The sequence below is a fragment of the Myotis lucifugus genome, unplaced genomic scaffold (assembly GCF_000147115.1).
Source record: "Myotis lucifugus unplaced genomic scaffold, Myoluc2.0 scaffold_904, whole genome shotgun sequence".
NCBI lineage: Eukaryota > Metazoa > Chordata > Mammalia > Chiroptera > Vespertilionidae > Myotis > Myotis lucifugus.
Window position 1 is genome coordinate 75,491 of NW_005871952.1, and position 9,598 is coordinate 85,088.

Genomic DNA, 9,598 nt, shown 5'->3' on the forward strand with positions numbered 1-9,598 from the left:
ATTTGTTGGACACACGTGTTGGAGGGTCTGTGCTACTGTAGGCATGGGTGGTGCATTCCTTCTCACTGCTGTGTGAAGGCCCTGGGGCAGGGCCACGGGCAGTGCTGGGCCTCCCTGGGATTCTGGCCCATCAGGCCAGTCCACTCTGGCCACCAACCCCAGAGAAACCAGCTGGTGGCTCCTCCTTCACACCTAGATTGTTCCCCTTTCTTCTGCCTTCTCTGCAGGCATGAAATCAGGCAGTATTTTCTCCTCAGGGAAGGGCTTCTCACTTCTCTATCCTCAATTCTCTGGATGGTTTTAAAATCCTCTGATTTTGCAGACTGTCTGGCTATGTTCCACTGCTAGGATGAGTGTGACTCTCTCCTATGATTTTTTATACTAACCAGAAGGGACAGCCCTCCCCAAGTACCTCTAATATATACATTTTCTTTATAAAAAATCAGTTTTTCTTTATTTTCCTCCCAGTGGCAGCAGTTACACAGGAGCACAGGGAGCACGGCGAGAAGAGGGTACTTCAGGACACCTTTTCAAAGAGCTGCTCCCTGCCCCCACAGCACAGTCTCTCACCTTGATGTGAGTTGCCTTCTGGAGGTGAGTATTTTATCTCACCCTGGAATAGGTATTCTTATTCTGTAGAATCAGGGAGATTTAGAGATAAGTAGCGATTATTTGATTTAAGAAAATTTTTATTTTATAGGTGAGAAAACTCACAGGAAAGATCTTATATGAGCAGGCAACATGGAGACTCTCACATATCAGAGTGTTGAATGGGTCTTGAAGAAGGAGTAGGAGCTTGTTAGGTAAACAGAAGTGGAGGAGAGGATGAAGGTTCAGACAGAGGAAACGTGAATGGGATGGGGTGTTCAGGAGGCTGTGGAGCGTAGGAGCTAAGATTAACAGTAAGCATTACCGCCAACACCAAACAGGTAAGGACCACAGGCAGGCCTCTAGGAACTGGTGCTGAGGCATGGCCAGCGAGCAGCTTATGCACTCAAAATACCCCGAATGCCTACATACCCTTTCTTTTCCTCTCCTCTCCTCTTCTGACTTTCCTACTTTTCTTCTTGCAGGAAGTAGGGGACAGTTCAGAATCAAGCCCTTCTTTTTCCCCGCTACACTAGACTGTATATATTTGAAAGGTCCGGCTGTGTGTTTCTCACTGTGGTCCCATTGCATTTAGGATGTCTCATGTGGAATAAACACTGGAGTCCTTTCATTTGTGCAACAAATATTTATTGCTGACCTGTGATGAGGCAGGTGCTGCTCTAGTTCTTTGGGATACATCATTACACAAAAGAGTCAAACTCCCAGTCTTCCCATAGCTTATGTTTTGTCAGGTAGAATGAGGAAGCAGTGGTGATAGAGGCAGAGATGACAATAAATGTAATATATGAGTAAGTTATATGGTATATAGCACAAGAGAAATCCCATTTATGTGTAACAGCAACTAGTATACACAATAATATTTCAAAAGCTTGATACAGAGGGAGGGAGGCATAAAGTTTAATCAGAAGTTTTGTGATGGAGTCTAAAGATTAAAGCCAATATATATTTGTGATATACTGTTCTCTTTGCAAAATATTCCTTGAAATCAACTAATTCTCAAACTCTAAATAGATATTCACCAACAGATCCCACGTATGCAGGAAGACTGGGGATTGAGTGCACATCCTGATTTAATGCTTGCAAATAGGAGATGGGGGGTGGATGAATGTCCTGACCCAGAAGAGAGGGATGAATCCCGATCTCAGAGGCAGCCTTGTGGTGTCACAACTCCACATCCACCTACAGGTGTGGCCTTTACAAGTTTTGCTCGCCCTGGATGTCTGCCTCTGCAGATGTTGGGAAGCATAACACACCACCACTCAGCGTGTCATGTCACACACCAGCATGTCATCTACTCCGTCAACTACTGGCTGCTTCCTCAGGAAACCTCCACTGAATATCTGACATAAGATTTTTGACTAAAAGATATGTTATATGTTTAATCAATTAACTAACTGATGAGCTAAACCCCTGAGGTGTATCAGGCATTGTCAGAGAAGAGGGAGACACATAAACAGATGCCCCTTGAGAATACATTCCAGTAGGAAATGTGTGTAAAGCCAGGTTTCTGCTGCTTCAACTCAAGGTTACATGGTTTCCTCTCTTCATTGTCTCAAATTCTGCCAGTTGGTTGTGTTTAGAATTGGTTGTATTGGCTTTTCCCATTTGGCCCACCCCTGCTCCATCCTTTCTCCATGATCGTGATATTCATCCCTGTCCTAAGGAGCTGACTCTTAAGGACAGCATGAGCCATCTCTCTTGTTGGATGGCTTTCTGGTTGGTTTGACCAAGGAGACTCCTGGAAACACAAGAGTGTGGTTTTTCTTTCTGGGTCTTAAGCTCTTGCCAATTGGACTTTTCATGAAGATCTCTCAGTTGAATGATCTGAGTGAATTCCAGTGGGGACATTGACTAATGTTCCAATTTTGTACCAAGTTTAGGAATCCTGGTGAAGAGTAGAGAAGTAAACTTGTGTTTAAGTTAAGGCATGCTGATATATATATGTTTATCATATCGCCTGTTGAACATAGTAACAAGAACACATATAGATAAATTATTATACAGGGGTGGGCAAAAGTAGGTCTACAGTTGTGAGTATGTGAAACAGAGTTTACTCATTATTAATTAATGTATTATTTTTCTATACAAACAACTGTAAACCTATTTTTGCCCATCCCTGTATGCCATCATCAATCTGTTCAAAACCGGATCCATAGTGGATATATTTGTGGGGGCAATTATGGGGACCATGTTTGTGTAAGGCACTGTGTCCTTTCAAGCAGCCTGAGAAGGCTTCAGGAAACAGGTGTGTAGGAACTAAAAGTTGGTTAAATAAAGTCAAGTGCTCAATATGCTGGTATTCCACTGAAATGCTGAAAGTTCAGGGACAGAAAAGAGTGTTATAAGTCAAAGCTGAAAGTGAGAAAGTTCCCCAGAGTGAAGATGAGTGGCTAACCTATAAAGACTAGGAAAGAAAGATTAAAGCATGCCATTTTGGTGGCAGACATGAGTTGCTGCATATTTGGGCTTTATGGAGAGGGCTGAATGATCTGAGGGGAATTCCAGTGGGAACACTGACTGAGGTTCCCATTTTGTATGAAGTTTTGAAGAGCCATCAAATGGCCAGAAAAGTGCTAAATTCTGTGGGTGTTATGAATAACACTATTGTCTGATGAGAAAATGGCTTAAAGGGAACCGGAAACATCTGCATGGACCTGGGACACACGGGCAGGCCTTGGATGGGTCCAGCACAACTTTAAACATGAGGAATTGGACTTGAGAGGCAGGTCAATCAAGATTAGATGTGGAGGCTGGAGCAGGGGAGAAAGTCTCAATGTAGAGTCTGGAGTGTCTTGTTGGGGAGACTGTTTGCTGATCACATTAGTGGGGCATTGGATCAAGGTCCATCAATGAAGGCAAGAGATGACTGCTGCCTCCAGTCTGTCATCTCTGGGTCTGAAACATATTTCCAAGAAGCTTGTGGGCTTGATCCCCATTATGAGGCAAACTGATTGGTGTGTCTTTCTCACATTGTTGTTTCTCTCTCTCTTCCTCTCTCCCTTCTTTTCTCTCTAAAATCGATAAAAACATATTAAGAAAAAAAGTATATACTCTAATGTTAAAAAAAAAGAGTTGATGCAGGTCAATTGTTTGCCTCTCTCTCTCTCTCTCCCCCCTCCTCTATCTCTAAAATCAATAAAACCATAGCCTTGAGTGAGGACTTTCAAAAAGGAACATAGGAATATGGCTTTGTCAAAATACCAACTCAGTGGGACCCAGCTGGCTTTCCAAAAGGACTACATGATTATCCCATTTCACAAGTCAGTAATGACAGAAACGCTGGAATTACTCATCAGAGTTGACAAATAGAATGTGACTTTGTTTTCAAAATCTCTCCTCATGAATTCTATGAGTTGTAAAACAAATACATGGGAGAGGGTGTCTTAGTCCATTGAAGCTGCCATAACAAAATACTATAGACTGGGTGATTTAAAAACATATTTATTTCTCACAGTCATGGAGGCTGGAAAGATATCAGCAGATTAGGGTCTCACAAAGCCTCTCTTCCTGGATCTTAGTTGGCATCCCTCGCTGTGTACTCATGTGGAGGAAGGGATAAGAGAACATGTGTTGTATTGTTCATTGATGTACCCCCAATAATTTCTAACACTTTCTGGTATACCTTAAGTGCTTATGTTAATTTATTTGGCCAGAAAAGTGCTAAATTCTATGATCATTGCCCTATAACAAATGCCCCAGGCTTGATGGCTTTAACGATAGACATTTAATGTCTTACTGTCCTAGGCTGGAAGTCTGAGACCAAGGTGTGGGCAGGGCTGGTGTCTCCTGAGGCCTCTCTCCTTGGTGTAGATGGCTGTCTTCTCCTTGGGTCCCCAAATGGTTGGCCCTCTGTGTGTTTCTGTGTCCTGATCTGCTCTTCTTATGGGACACCATCCAGATTGGATTGGATGGTCTCCTTTTAACTTAATTACCACTTTAAAGACCCCCATATCCAAATACAGCTACATTCTGAGGTCCTGGGTTTAGGACTCAACATGTGAATTTAGGGAGGATGCAATATAAAATGGATAAATGAATGCATCAAAGAAAACTTTTATAATGATGGAATTGGATAAGAATGTTAGAACATTCATTAGGATGCAGGTTGGAGGTGGGCACGATACCAGTTCCTTGGAGGTCTGGGAAAGCTGTGTTTACTCTTTATCCCCCACTTCCTGGGAGAAGATATACAGGTATCCCCACAAAATGTATGCACACTTTGAATGATTATAGAGTCAATGTTTATTAACATAGAGTTCATTTTCAAAATTTAAAAGAATCTACAGAAATGAATACTTTCTTTTGTCAGTGCCTGTTTTCAAACTGATGACTGTTCTGGTCCAGGCACTGCTGATAATACAAAGCAATAGAATCACAAACATCAAGAATCATTTCATTAGGGATTTGTGTGCCTTCAATTTGTTACTGTTGCAGTTTTGTACCGCAAACTTTACCTTTTATGTATCCCCATAAAAAAAAGTCTAGTGGCACTTTAGGATAAATTTTCTTTGTTCAAAGCTTAGTCTGGCTTCACCCATTATGTCAAATCAGTTAAACCTGAAAAGGAGTGAAAATTGAGTTCTCAGCTGTTAAAGTGTGTATACATTTTTTGGGATACCCTGTATACTGGCCATTCTTTTGAGGAATTTGACAGGAAAGAACGTAAAGGGCGACTTCATCACCTCCCAAAGACCACAAAGGAGAAAGCAACAGGCCATCTGCCCATGCTCACTGAGGAGGCCCCACCTCCCAGCAGCACAACCCAGGACAGTGGTGATGGAATAGAAGAGCCAGCGTCGTCGTGGTGACTCTGAGACGTGGAAGGGTGCTGCCCTCTCAGTCAGCTCCTGCTTGGTTACTATCACACCTCAGTCAGAAAAGTGTGCACACATCTCGTCTGTGTAATTCATAACTCGTTGAAACCTGCCCTGTTTTTGCATTGAGTTTGTAATTAGATCAATGCCCCGAGGAACTTGAAAAACCTGCCATGAATGATCATGCACGGTTAAATAGAACTGATGTAAGAGAAATCTTATTAAAGTACACAGTGCAGAATTTGAGATCATTTATTACATACCACAGTCAAGAGAGGGGGAAAACGTTCGGTGGATTATGCTTCTTTCAAGCCTAAGTCACTAGGTATTTTAGGATCCCATTTTACAGCAATCACATAACATTTCAATGAACGTGTATATGACCGCCTTTTGCTTTCCTGTGCCATTGGATAAACACCTGAGTCAGCACTAGCTCAGGAAATACTCATAGGCTTTCCTTAATTGCGCTATATTTATGTAGTAAATTTATGTGCAATTAACTCTGTTGTAGATCTACTGAGGTCATTCAAGAGTGTCCCATGGCAAGGTGACTGATGAAAAGTTAGGGTTAATTTAGCAGCTCAGAAGCTTTCTTGGGTCATTTATGACGTGTGGCCTAGATATTCCTTGCTTATGAGACCAGAAATTAGAAGGCAAATGGATTCTTAAGCAAACAATTACTAGTACATGCCACATTAATATATAGGATTAGTGGTCTCTTTTCTGAATGTGGGGGGTGCTCAGGAAAAGTCAGTTTGGATGCTGTGCGTGTAGGATGTGGAAGAGGGAGTTATAATAAAGCACATGCTATTGCCAGGCTGTGTCTGGGAGGACCCTCATCAGAGAAGAGAAGTCCATGGAGAGCTCCGGAGCACCTGTGAGCTGGGCACTGGGATAGCCCGAGTAGGAGGCCCCACCTAGAAGGATCTCACCGGGTCACCTCCTTGCTAATACCCAGCAGGAGAAGGGGTGATTTTCTCCACTTAACCCCTGCATTCAGATCTTTCCTAAGAGTCTGTCTTCTTCTCACTGACCCGCTCTGTGTGACACAAGGACCCTCGTCAAGCCTGGGGCACCAGTGACGTGGGAGGTAAGGCTGTGTGTCGTGGAGAAATGCTGATGTTCCACTTTCTCTGTTGGGGCCACCAAAAAATTCCTTCTGGCTGTCCCAGTCCTTACTTTTCTTCATCCTTTCTCCTCCATGCTCTGTCAGGGAAGGCACCAAGGGTTTCTTAGAATCTATAGCAATTAAGTATGGCCGGTTGCTATTGGTCCATTATATATTCTGACCCTCACAACAGGTGGTTGGGGTTTAAAATTCAATATTTCCTCACTCCAAACTCTAGGTTGCTTGAAGGTTACCCCTCACCCCTAGCTCTGGTTTCTCCCACCTTCTGGTTTCAAATAAAGTGAGTTCCAATCCTACTATCACTGCTGTCTATGTGTGGTGGAAATAGACTTAGTGTCACCTTGCTTATATTCTCCACGGATGCTCTTGGTTATTCTAATATTCCATAAATAAGGAAAGAGGAACAACACTATGTGCTTATTTTTATAAGGATATTGCCACTCAGAAGCTGGTGACTAAGCTTATACCCAAATCTTAACCTACAAAGCCTTCTTCATGCAAGAAAACAACACCGAGGGGACTGTGGTTTCCAGGAACTGCTCCAGGCCATGAGTTTATGCAAACTGGTAATTACAGTTTCAACCCCAGCATTTCCAGTGATCAAGCCTTTGGAATGTAATCTTCACAGAGGCCTCCTCCAAACTCCAGGATAATAAACAATCATTTGTGATCATTGCAAATAGCAGCCTCTCCTGGTCCCAAAGAGCTGTGTCCTAGAAGTTTTGCATCTTTGCCTCCTGGAAGGGGGGCCTGTGGCCAAATCCCTCTGTTTTGACCTCCATTTCTACATCTGAGAAATGAGACACTTCCACTCCACCGCCCACCACTTTGGGCTGCTCAAAAGCCACCTTCTGGGACATACATTCTTCAAGGCGGAGCAGTGTCTATTTCTGCTTTTTCTCTTCCTCTCAACACCCAGTCCATGTGACTCCACAAATATGGCTAACAGTTTGAAATAACTTAAAGCATTGAACACTAAAGACAAGCTCCAATGTTCCCTGTATATTTTGAGTATTTTGTCACAAATGTCAAGATTTTATGCATTGCAGTATGCACATAAGATCGTCCCTGTGTCTTATTTTGGGATTTTATAAAATGTGTAGCAACTAGTTTCTCACAAGCCTATTTTGTGCTGAAGAACCTGTTATTTCCCATTTCTGTGATTTTTTGGGGCCTACCTTTACCATGACCGGCTTCATTCCCAGACTGATATTCCCATTTCTATTAGGCAGTTTCCCTTTGCTGCTGTCTTTTGGGCTCTACTCAGTCCTTTTAAATGCCATCTGGTAAGAAATCAAGGGCAATTTAGGAAGATATGTAGATTAGGAGCTATAAATAACAATTTAAATAGAAAAGTCTTTTTTTTTACCTACAGGGAAACAGAGAATGTGTGTATAAAGATAATGTTAAGACTATAATTGCATATTTTAAAAATATGTTAATGATTTTTAGAGAGAGGAAGGGAGACAGAGACGAATAGAGAGTTAGAAACATCAATGAGAGAAACATCAGCAATCGGCTACCTTCTGCACGTCCCCTATTTTATTGTTCAAACTTTCATGTAAATGGCATTTTGTGCCCTCTTCTCTTTTAAGGTAGAGACCAGGTCCAGAAGTCACCAGGGCACAGTGTCATCACCTGGTCATCTCCATGTGCTTGGTCTGTGTTCATGCAGCAAAGGCAGCAACCAGGGTGTGGTGTGTCCCCTTGTCACACAGATTGGAGGAGGCACACAGAGAACTGGGGCCTTTCTCTCAGTACACGCTGGACTCCCACCCTCCTGGCTTGAACACTTTTACTTACGGCCAAAATTGAGATACTCCAATGCTATTGAATATGTTCCAGGCTGCAATGCAGCTAGAGAGTAGTATTAAATTCTTACCTGGTGTTATCTAAATGTAGCCAAGAAAAAGTTGCTGTTCTGTTTACTTACAAACCAGAGCCAGTACTTTTGCCAGTCTATTTGCATTTGTCCATTTCTACTCATTCTACATTCTGAGGATTTTCATTGGCAAAATGCAGCTGTCAGTGTCTGTGGGAACCTGGGAGAGTCCCGTCATGTGAAGTTGGGATCGCTGTAGTGACACCTCTGCCCCATCTGCCCCAGTTTTGACACTGTTGCTTTAGCAGGGCAGCTTAGGTCTTTATAGCATCATAGCAGCTACCATGATAAAGCATATTCAGGAGTAGACCATTGTGAGATTCTTTTTTTTTAAATTTTATTTTATTTGTCTCTATTTTTTTTATTGCTTAAAGTATTACAAAGAGTATGACATATGTCTCCTTTTTTTTTCTCTTAATGCTGCATGCATAGTTCCTCATCAGGCTAGCATTGGATTGTTGACCTCAATGGATAGCTGTCCAACTGGATTCAATCTCCAGTCAGGACACATACAGAAAACAACTAATGAATGCATAAATAAGTGGAACAGCAAATCAATGTTTCTCTCTCTCCCCGTGTCCTCCCTCTCTAAAATCAATAAATAAAATAAAAAGAAAATATTTTAAAGAATTAATAGACTGTATTTATAACTTTGATTGTATAGAAGTAATAAAATGTAAGTATTATTGTTTATAGAAAATTATAATATACATATGCATATGATTAGGCAAAGACTATATTTCTTTGGGATTTATTTTCACTCTTTTGCTGGGTCTTGTATCATTGCCTATGTCTTGAATATTGCTATGCTATGAATCTACAAGTGATAGAGTCTATGTCTGATCCATCTCAGACTCCCCACAGTGTAAGCACTTTTTCAGTGTATGGTATGATCTTAGTAAATGTTGCCTAAATAACTGAAGCAGGTTAAGCAATCCCTGGGCCTAAAACCAGATTCATAAAGAAGTTCTTTCTACCACAGCTCCTTCCTGTTACTCAGGTCAACCCTCAAACTGAGAAGAGACTTTGTTTCACTTTCAGGTCTCATCTCAATTCTCAGAAACTTTTGTTTTTCACAAGATCTTTGTTAAGCAATAATTGAATTTTATTTGCAAGATGTTTTTTGTAAGTTTCATGTTTGCCAGCCAGTTTTCTAACTTAAGT